This window comes from Emydura macquarii, unplaced genomic scaffold (genome assembly GCF_026122565.2).
Source record: "Emydura macquarii macquarii isolate MOO-44397 ecotype Brisbane River unplaced genomic scaffold, CSIRO-AGI_Emac_v2 contig_2700, whole genome shotgun sequence".
Classification (NCBI taxonomy): Eukaryota; Metazoa; Chordata; order Testudines; family Chelidae; genus Emydura; species Emydura macquarii.
Genome location: NW_027132837.1, coordinates 37,001 through 46,398, shown reverse-complemented (window position 1 = coordinate 46,398; position 9,398 = coordinate 37,001).

Below are 9,398 nucleotides of genomic sequence, written 5' to 3'. Positions count from 1 at the left end.
CCTCATGAAGATCAGATGATCCCCCCAACACCTTCTGTGGTTGTTGCTGGCAGAGAGAGAACACTGGGGAGGATGGACCATAGGTTTCATCCACAATGAAATTCCTCTGTTAGAAAGGAGCCAAGTTTTCCCCATGGAAACAGACATCATCATGGCAGGCTGGGATCTTGTGCTTTGTTACATCCCTTCTTTCTTTTAATGAGAAACTTTCTTGAAGGCGCCCCGCTTTGTCTGAGACATAACAAGTACAGTTGTTTTGTTATTCGGCCTTGTTAACTGACAATGGGAAGCAGAGACACTCGTCAGCAACCCAGCTTCACCGTCTCATGCCTGAGTACTGATAACGTTTGCAGATGCCACAAAAATTACAGAACACTGACATGACCCAGAATTCCCAGCTCTCATTATACACTGTGCACACTTCTCAGCTTGTTCGTTGTTGCTGTGCAGCAGAACCCAAAACCCCAAACGGTGTGTGTGGGAGCAACAAGAGCAGCACAGCACAGCACAGGTGCCTTGGCATCTGCCACTGTGTGTGTGACGTTCCTCACCAGAGAGCAACCGTCACTGATCCCCGCCCAGGCAAGGGACAGAGGTGTGGGTGCACCTCATCCCTGCAGAGGAAGAGCTGTGGGGAGCTTGAGGGGCTCGGAAGCTGTGGGGGCCACGGGTGACTGGGAAGCCTGGAGAAGATGCTGGCGCCCAGCGTAGTGTTGGAATCAGGGCAGCCTGGGAGAGGGAAGGAGATTATAGACGGGGTCAGATCCGATGGGAGATGGAACCAGCTGAGGAGCAAAGATCAATGGTTCTTTCCACTGGGGAAATGCCTGAAGTTGTGTAATTAACATTCAACAACCATTAAAAAAAACTGAAGAAAAATGAATAAAGGGTCTGACACTTGAGTTACAATTCTCTGCTTGGGAGGGGAAAAGGCCCTGAGACCTGCCCAGCCACAGTCGGGGCCAGGAAAGCTCCCACCACTCGCCTAGGACAAACAATCAGAAAGAAAAACTGAATTTCAGCATTGCTACCCGTCTGTCCATGTCCCCCAGTCTGCCCCCACCACCCCCAGCACCTCCCGCTTCTCCTTGTAGAGCCCCCTCCCACTTCTACCACCCCAGCTCTGCCCCCCTGTCTATTCCCCCCAAACCCTGCCCCCACAAACTCCAGTGCCACCTACCTGTCCGTGTGCACCCCCCTCCCCACCTCCACAACCCCCAGCACTGCCACACAGTGAACCCACTGACCCAGGATCAACACCAGGTGCCGGACACAGCACACAGTGACAGCTCATAGAAATATCTACACAGCCTGGGTTAAACGCTGTGTCTGGCTGCACCGGGGAAAGGGGGGACGGAGGAGGAGCAGCCTGCACAGCCTATCCCTTGGTGAGGGGAACCACAGCAACAGCTCAGCGTGTGCAGGGAAGAGGAGAGAGGGACAGACCCGAGGGGCGGGGAGAGAGGACGTGGAAACTAAAAGCAGCCAGTGTGAGTAACTCTTCCTCAAAACAACACAAAGCTTTAGTGTATTCCCGCCAGTTACAAACCCAGACACAACTTCCTGATGTTGCTTTTCCATGTTGGCAATAGCTGAAGTTGCCATGAGGCTATTGTGGGGTTGGTCACAGGAGAATGGATCGGCTGGATGGGGAAGGTGTCAGAGACAATCTACTACAGTGAGTTCACATTACATTACAATCTGAGACACCCCTCTGCCCAGGAAGGCTGCAGAGGGCTAATTACACCTCTTTGGTGTGTGGATTAGGCAGGATGTCCATTCCCTATTTCAGGATTCCGCACCACTGTGATCTGGATATGGCAATTTCTGACCCCAGCCTCCCCACACACACACACAAACAAACTCTCTGTTCCTGGATGTCCCCCAGTCAGATTTCAAACGCTGACTGGTTTCCCCTAAGACAGAAACATGCTTCTATTTTCACTACATTTTGGTGCATCTTTTCCTCTATTGAAGGGGAGATGGAGGAGAACACAGAGAGGAGACTCTTCCGAAAAAAAATTGACACCCTAATTGTTTTGAACCTCTAAGCTGTGAGTTTAAGATTTCAGCTTCTCTCCTCTCAGTTCTTCTCTGGTCCAGTTGAGCTCACCCATTCTTAGAGGCCGTAGGACGACTCCAGTTGGAGTCAATGGAGACTTATGGACGGTGAAAATCAGTCCTTTTATTTTAGTCCCTAAATTTGGGTTTAGGGTGAAATCCTGGCCCTGATGGGAGTTTTGCCATTGATCTCAACGGGACCAAGATTTCACCCTTAGTGTTGAACTTTAGGCTCCCTGATGTGAAGATCCTGGTTTCAGGTCCTGCAGCAGCGAGAGCTATTCTGTTAGGTGCTGAAAGAGTCTGAAGGAAGACCCCCAGTTTATGTGGCACCCTGAAACCAAGCATAAAAATGGGGATTTCAAAACACAGGGGTCCTGATTTTACTCATCAGTTATGCTGGTGTCAATCTGGAATGAAGACAGAATGTGAGAACAGAATCTGACCACTCTGTAAAACCTGTAAAACCCTGTGTGAAATCTCTGGTATCACAGATAGGCACTGCAGAGGCTCGAACTTCATGTGTTAACCTGGCAGTAAAGTTGCTAAATAGGAAAATTTGAATGAAAAAGAGAAAAAAAAAAAAACAAATAGACCAAAAAAAGGAAGATACTGAGACAGATAGAAGGACACTGTAAGGAGATAAGGAAATGATATTAAAAAAATATTTGTCTAAACTATTTATAATGAATCTTTAGTTCCAGTTTTAAATCCCTTCATGTTTCTGACAACACTAAAAAGTTCAAGTCTCCGTGCTAGAGAATTCCTGGCCAGAGTGTTCTTAACCTGACTTGAACCCTTCCCTAGCGCTTAGCACTAACATTATTGCAGAAACAGGCAACTCACCGATATCCTGCACAACAGCGAGAGGAAATCTCCTTACTGCGACCTCAGAATGTGTGTACGAATCTCACGTCTAACACTCGCAATGCTGGACAGGGACCTTTATTATTCCCCCATACAGTCCCTGTGGACTCTAAGGTTGACCAGGAGTGTTGGACCTCCGTGAGCAGGTGGAAGTGCAGAAAATAGACTCGGGAGAATTTCAGCATAAGAACCTCTCCAGAGAGTAAAGAGAAAATTCACCGATAACAGAGGCTCAGATTGTCAGGGCAAACTGAGTCTTGCAGACTTGCTCGAGTTGTCCTGCACTGCTAAAATCCCAGAGAGAAAAGAAGAGCCAAGGGTTGGACGTGCTCATGTATTTATCATAATTTCTGTGTTGCTGCTCATTGTCATAGAATCTGAGCATCTGCTGCTACTCCCGGCTGATGAGCCCTGTGCTGAATCTCAAGCAGCATTCCTGCCTATTTCAGGACTCTGCTCCACTGTCATCTGGATACTGCACACCCTGCCCCACACACTCTGCATTCCTCTGCCATTCAGTTGTGAAGGAAAAAAAAGATGGGGTCTCTGTTTCTGCTGAGAACTGATTTTAGAAATGGCTGTAAAAAGCCTGAGATAGAAAATGTCTTTTTAGCAGTTATTTAATCTTAGAATGTTTTGAAGTAATGAAATAGATAAGAGGCCTAGACACCAGTAGAGATGGAATGCAGAGAAAGACTTTGTAATTAGATAAGGAAAGTTGCAAGTACTGAGCTGAGAAAATTCCTAGATAAGTAGATTTTTTTTTCTTTTCTTAATATGTATGACCATGGAAATTGTGACGTGTAAAAACTTGTTTATTTCACCCTATAAATACGGTCAGTTTTTTGTAAGTAGGTCATCATTCCTTACATTTGAAGGAACCACCTTCTTTACGTAAAGAATAAATTCTGAGTTTGCTGATCTGTTGTTTGGCTAATTCTGGACTATCCGCTGAGCAATGTATGTGTAAGTAAGGACCCCTGAGTTTGGGTTCTTCCACACAGTGCAGGAACAGTCCTGCACCCTTATTCTCCCCCTTCAGAGTTCCCACAACTCCTGCTAATATCCTCAATCCAGTTTTGGGAACTTTATTTATTCTATCACTTTGAGAGTCTTCTTCTATTGTTTTCATTGGCCTCTCAGCATCCTTGCTCCCATTTTCAACTGTACAGTAAAATATGGCAGTGGGGAATCATGAGCTTGTGCCACCTGTGCCCTTCTGCGGCCTTTGATCAGCCAATCATCACAGTGAGGGTAAACCTGGACCCTTTGTTTCCTAAGAAAAGCTGCAACAACTGCCATGCACTTGGTAAACTCGTGAAGAGCTGCTGATAGGCCAAAGGGGAGGACAGTAAACTGGTATTGACCCTGGTTCACTATGAATTGGAGAACTCTTATGTGACTGTGAAGGACTGAGATGTGACAGTGCGCACCCTTCAAGTCGAGAGCAGCATACAGTCCCCTAGATTCAGAGAAAGGATGATGGAGGCCAAGGAGACCGTGCAAAACTTCAGTTCCTTCATGAATCTGTTGAGTTTTCAGAGGTCCAGGATGGGTCTGAGATGGCCCTTGGCTTTCGGGAGTAGGAAATAACAGGAGTAGAAAGCCTTGCCCCTTAGCTCCAGAGGAACTTCTTCAACCGCTTCCTCTTTTAAGGGCAATTGCATGTCCTGGATTAGAAGTGGCTCATGAGAAGAGTTCCTGAAGAGGGATGGAGAGGGAGAGTGGGAAGGAGGAAAACAACAGAACTGCAGGGAGTATCCCAGTCCTATCATGCCTGGCACCCAGCGGTCTGAAGTAATCTGGGTTCACACTCGATAGAAGTCGGATAACCAGTCCAAAACACACTGGGGATTAGATCCAGATACTGTTCTGGTGTGCCATCTTGAGTCGCACCCTCGAAAGCTCTGCTTTGAACCCATGGTTTCTTGTGGGCTCAGGCCCATGGTCAACGAGAGAGGAGGCCTTCTCTTGTAGCTCCTGCCACATCTCCTCGTGGAGCCTTGCCTAGTTGAGACTGGTAAAAGCGAGGCAGGGTTCATGTCTGAGGGGCTTCCTCTGAGGGGCTGGGTCGGCTGACCTAGAGAATTCAGGGTGTCCCTCGAGTCTTTCAAGCTGTGGAGGTTGGAATCAGTTTCTTGTGAAAAGAGGGACGTGCCCTCAAAGGGGAGCTCCTGGGTGGATGTTTTGCTGCTCCTTGGATGGAAGGCCAGAGGCCTGCAGCCATGAACTCCTCTGCATTGCCACGGCCGAAGCCATGGTTCACACCACTGAGTCCACAACGTCCACTGCCGCTTGCAGAGAAGCTTTTGCTACTGTCCAGCCTTCCTCAACTAAAGCTGAAAATTCAGCCCTAGACTCTTGTGGGAGCAATTCAGTGAATTTTGTTTAACTCTTGGGGGCTCTAAGCCATAGAGGCTGAGGGGCACCTGCTGATATGAAATTAGAAGCTGGAGTCCCCTGTGGAACATATCTTCCTGCCAAAGAGATCCATCTTCTTGGAGTCCTTAGCTTTAGGCGTGGGCCCTTGCTGCCCCTGCCTCTCTCATTCGTTTATTGCGGAAAGTACTAACAGCCCTGGGGAAGATACGGCTGACCAGATCTTAAAATCTCCACTGACGGGAACTACACAACCACCCTCGCTCACCTAGTTCTAGTTCTAGTGCTTACCTCTCCTTATACTCAGAAAATGTTTCAGAATATCCAAGCAAAATCTCCCTTCCCGAAAACTGAGCTGATTACTTCTTGTCCCACCCTCAGTGGACATGGAAATCAATTAATTGCTCAGTCCCCACCTAAATGCCCAGGGCGTTGGGACCCTCGACAGTCTGGGAGTTGGTCTTGGTGGTCATCACCAGGATCTGAGACCTCATGGACTACACTCGATGGGCTGGCTAGATCCCATGGCACTCACCCGACAGGTAGAGCTGCCACCTCTCATGTGCTCACTTTGTGCTCCAGGAGGTGAAGGAAGCCTTGCCCCCTACATCTCTTGTGCATCCTCACTGGCCCCTAGCCTTTCTTTGGTTTTACAACAGGGTGACACCCATATCTTGCGGGCTCCCCCTTGCCAATGGTTCTCATGGTGGGTCTTGGTGACTCAGCCCTCTGGCCGATCCACACACGCTGCCTTCCCTCCATGGTGTACAGTCTCTAGTTCCTTTCATGGTCCTGCTATGGGGCCATAACACTAAGGCTTCCTTCCTGGGGGCACTGCCTTCATCGACAACCCAACAGGGGCCCAACTTGGTTCTCTCAGTTGGTCTGTCCTTTCGGCAGCCCTCCCTGGGTTCAATCTGCAAACAGAGCAGTAGGGCCCATCATGGTACCCATACCTGGTCTGGCTGGGTTCTGGGCTCAGTCCCCTGGGCAAAGCATGCCCTCACTGACGTGTCCATGATCCGGCCGCTCTAATAGTCTGTCAGGCACCCGGACTTTGGTATCCTTCCAGGCCCTCAGTTCTGTCTGCAGTGAGCTATCTCCAGTGCTGCTGCTCTTCTAGCCAACCAGGCATCTGTTTCTCCCTCTTTGAGTTCCAGGCAGCAACTGAAGGAAGGCTCTGCCTCTGCTGCTTTCTTTTCTATGAGTATGGCCCTTCTGGCCCCTGACTGGCTGCTCCTTTGCAGCCATTCTATGCTACCTGGAGGACTTCTCTTCTACTCTATCCTGTGGTAGGGTGAGGCGGAGCCTCCGGACCAAGTCCACCCCATCACAAATACCATGAATCTGCAACATCCTTAAGTTCTTCACCTAACTTTCAATTAAAGTGGAACAACATCCAAACTGTGTGGCTGATGATAGTGAAGAACTCGCTGTTGTCTTGACTGGTGAAGAGAAGTTCAAAGTTGACTCATTCTGCGCCACAGAAAACTCCCTTCTCCTCCATCTCAACAGGAGAATTCAGGCATATTCAGAAATAAACAGCTATTTCTGGTTTTTAACAGGTGACCTTGACAGTCCTGCTGTTAAAGACTCTCAGAAGTTTAATTCAATTCTATTCAGTGAGCTCAGTGAAGAGATCTTTAAAGAATGGGAACAGAGGTGCTCACGTGTAAAGCAGCTTGCCTCCTAGCTGTTATCATCATCTCTGCCTACACCACAGCAAATATTGAAAATAACGAACATGCATAATTTGGAAACAGCCTTTCCAAATGTGTTTACTGCCCTAGGCATTCACCTGGCACTGCCAGTCTCACACTGCAGTGATGAATGGTCCTTTTCACATTTTAAAGCACTTTTTGTCATTTTTAATGCCACAATGGTTCAAGAAAGACTTAGTCTTACTCTGTTATCCATTTAATACAAGCTGGCAAACTCTGTAGACTTCTCCAGTGCAATTGAAAAGTTTGCTGCCGCAAAGGCACTCCGAAAAATCTTAAGACATTTTTCATCATTGTAAAGAGGGCAATAGCCACATGCAGTGGTTTGGTTTTTATTTATGTATTGTATGTACATTTGGGTGTATTCTATTTGACACAGGGCTACCCTTGCTGATACCATAGTGGCAGCCACCTACATTGGCAACTTGTAAATATTTTAAATAAAACCTGTACAGCTGTGTCAAAGACAACTTCTGTGTCCATCTCCTGTCTTTTCTAATCATTCCCCCCGGGGGCCCACAGTTATATTTGACGCCGGGCCCAGAAAAGGATAATCCGGTGAGGCAAACAGCCGGCTACACCCTAGTGGGTCTCACGCTTTTGCCTTTTGTGGTGGGCCAGGGCATCACCAGTTACCCTGTCTCCCCAGGGATGGGGATAGGCACCCGTCCCACCCGCTCCTCCAGGTCCCAGCCCAGGGTCCCTATGAGTAGCAGCTAGGTGCTGCTGGCACCATACTCGCAGCTGCAGTCTTTTCCCCTGGGCTAATTTCCCCTCCTCTGTCCTTCTGGCTTCTTGAGCCCGGTACTTTCCTCAGCACTCCTGTCTGCTCCTCCACACAGCACGGCGCTCCTTCCGGCTCCTTCACACAACTCTGCACGCCTGCCCACGGCACGGCACGGCACGGCACGGCACTCCTACACCTCCAGCTCACACTCTGGCTGTCAGGAGCAGAGGGTTTTTTTATCAAGCACCTGGATGGGCCTTAATTGGCCTCAGCTGCTCCTAATTGCCCCGTAGTGATTTCTAGCTAGTCTGCAGGGAACAGAGCCCTGAGCACTCTGGGCCTCCCCGACCTCTCTTTGAGCACTCTCCGACGACTGCCGAGGAGCACACTGCTGCTTGGAGGAGCTCCTGGTGCTGCTGCTCTTGCTTGGGGACCCTGCCGGTCTGCCCACCTCCCTCACCTCTGGCCACTACCACTACCACCACCACCACTGCTGGGGCCTTCCCAGGCTGCTTGCTTGCTGACATCACTGCCTGGGAACCTTTACCACCACTGCTGCTGCGGGAGCGCAGAGGAGGGGGCTGCCTTTTTTTTCTGACTGGAGGGCTTCCCCTACCCTGTGCTTTACCCTCTGGTGGTCCCAGCACAGCTTACCCCCTCTTCTCCCTCGGGTTTCCTCAGTTTTCCTGCCCCACCCGGCCCCAAGTGTCTGTTGCCCTTCCCCGCCCCCGCCCTCCAGCATTTGTTGTTTTCCCCTGCCCCGCCCTGCTCCTCGGGAGTCCTGTGCTCTTCCCTGCCCCACCCTTGCCCCGTCCCTGCCCCCCCATGCCTCTGCTACTCCTCCCTGCCCCGATCCGCCCCACATCCTCAGTGTGCCTGGGTGCTCTTCAGAGCCCGTGAGCCCCTAGAACTAGCATTTCTTTTCATTTTGCCCCTTGTTCACCGCCCCCCTCTCTGATCTTGTAACGCCACCCCCTTCTCAGTGCAGCCAGAGGATCCGGTGCCCCCAGGGAGGGTTTTCCCGTCCCCTTGCCGCCGTGTCCCCATGCCCTCGACCCCTGACACCATGGCCCTTGCTGCCTGGTCCCAATCCTGCAGGCCCGCCCCCGGTAAACACATTAGGGCTGGGTGCTCATTGGGGGGAAGCACAGTAAGTGGAAGAAGGCTCAGAACCTCCCCGCCCTCTTGGATGGGGAGGAAGCCCCTCGGAAGTCCTTGAAGGGGACCGCTGTCGGTGACCCTTCTGCTGCCCCACCCCTGTTGAAGTCCGGCAGGAAGTGCTGATCGAGGAGGACGCTGCAGCAGTGCAGAGGGGTCACATACCCACCCTCTTGGAGGACCTATTGGCTTCCCTCTCCAGGGAAGCTTCGGAGGGAGCCACGCCCTCCATCCTGACACCTCTGTCCCCCATTGCCAATGAGGTGCTTGCTGCCTCAGCTTCCGGCGGGGTGGCAACCATGGTGGTGGAGGGAGAGTATGGCTCCATTTTTGAAGAAATTGAATCTTTGGGTCTGACCCCAGTCACCTGGGGGAGGACGACCCTTTGCCACCGGGTCTCAATATGGGTGGCCCTGTGCCGCCCCCTCTCCCTCCTTTCCCCCCATTCCCCAGACTGCTGTCCCCGCCCTTGAGCCACCATCTGA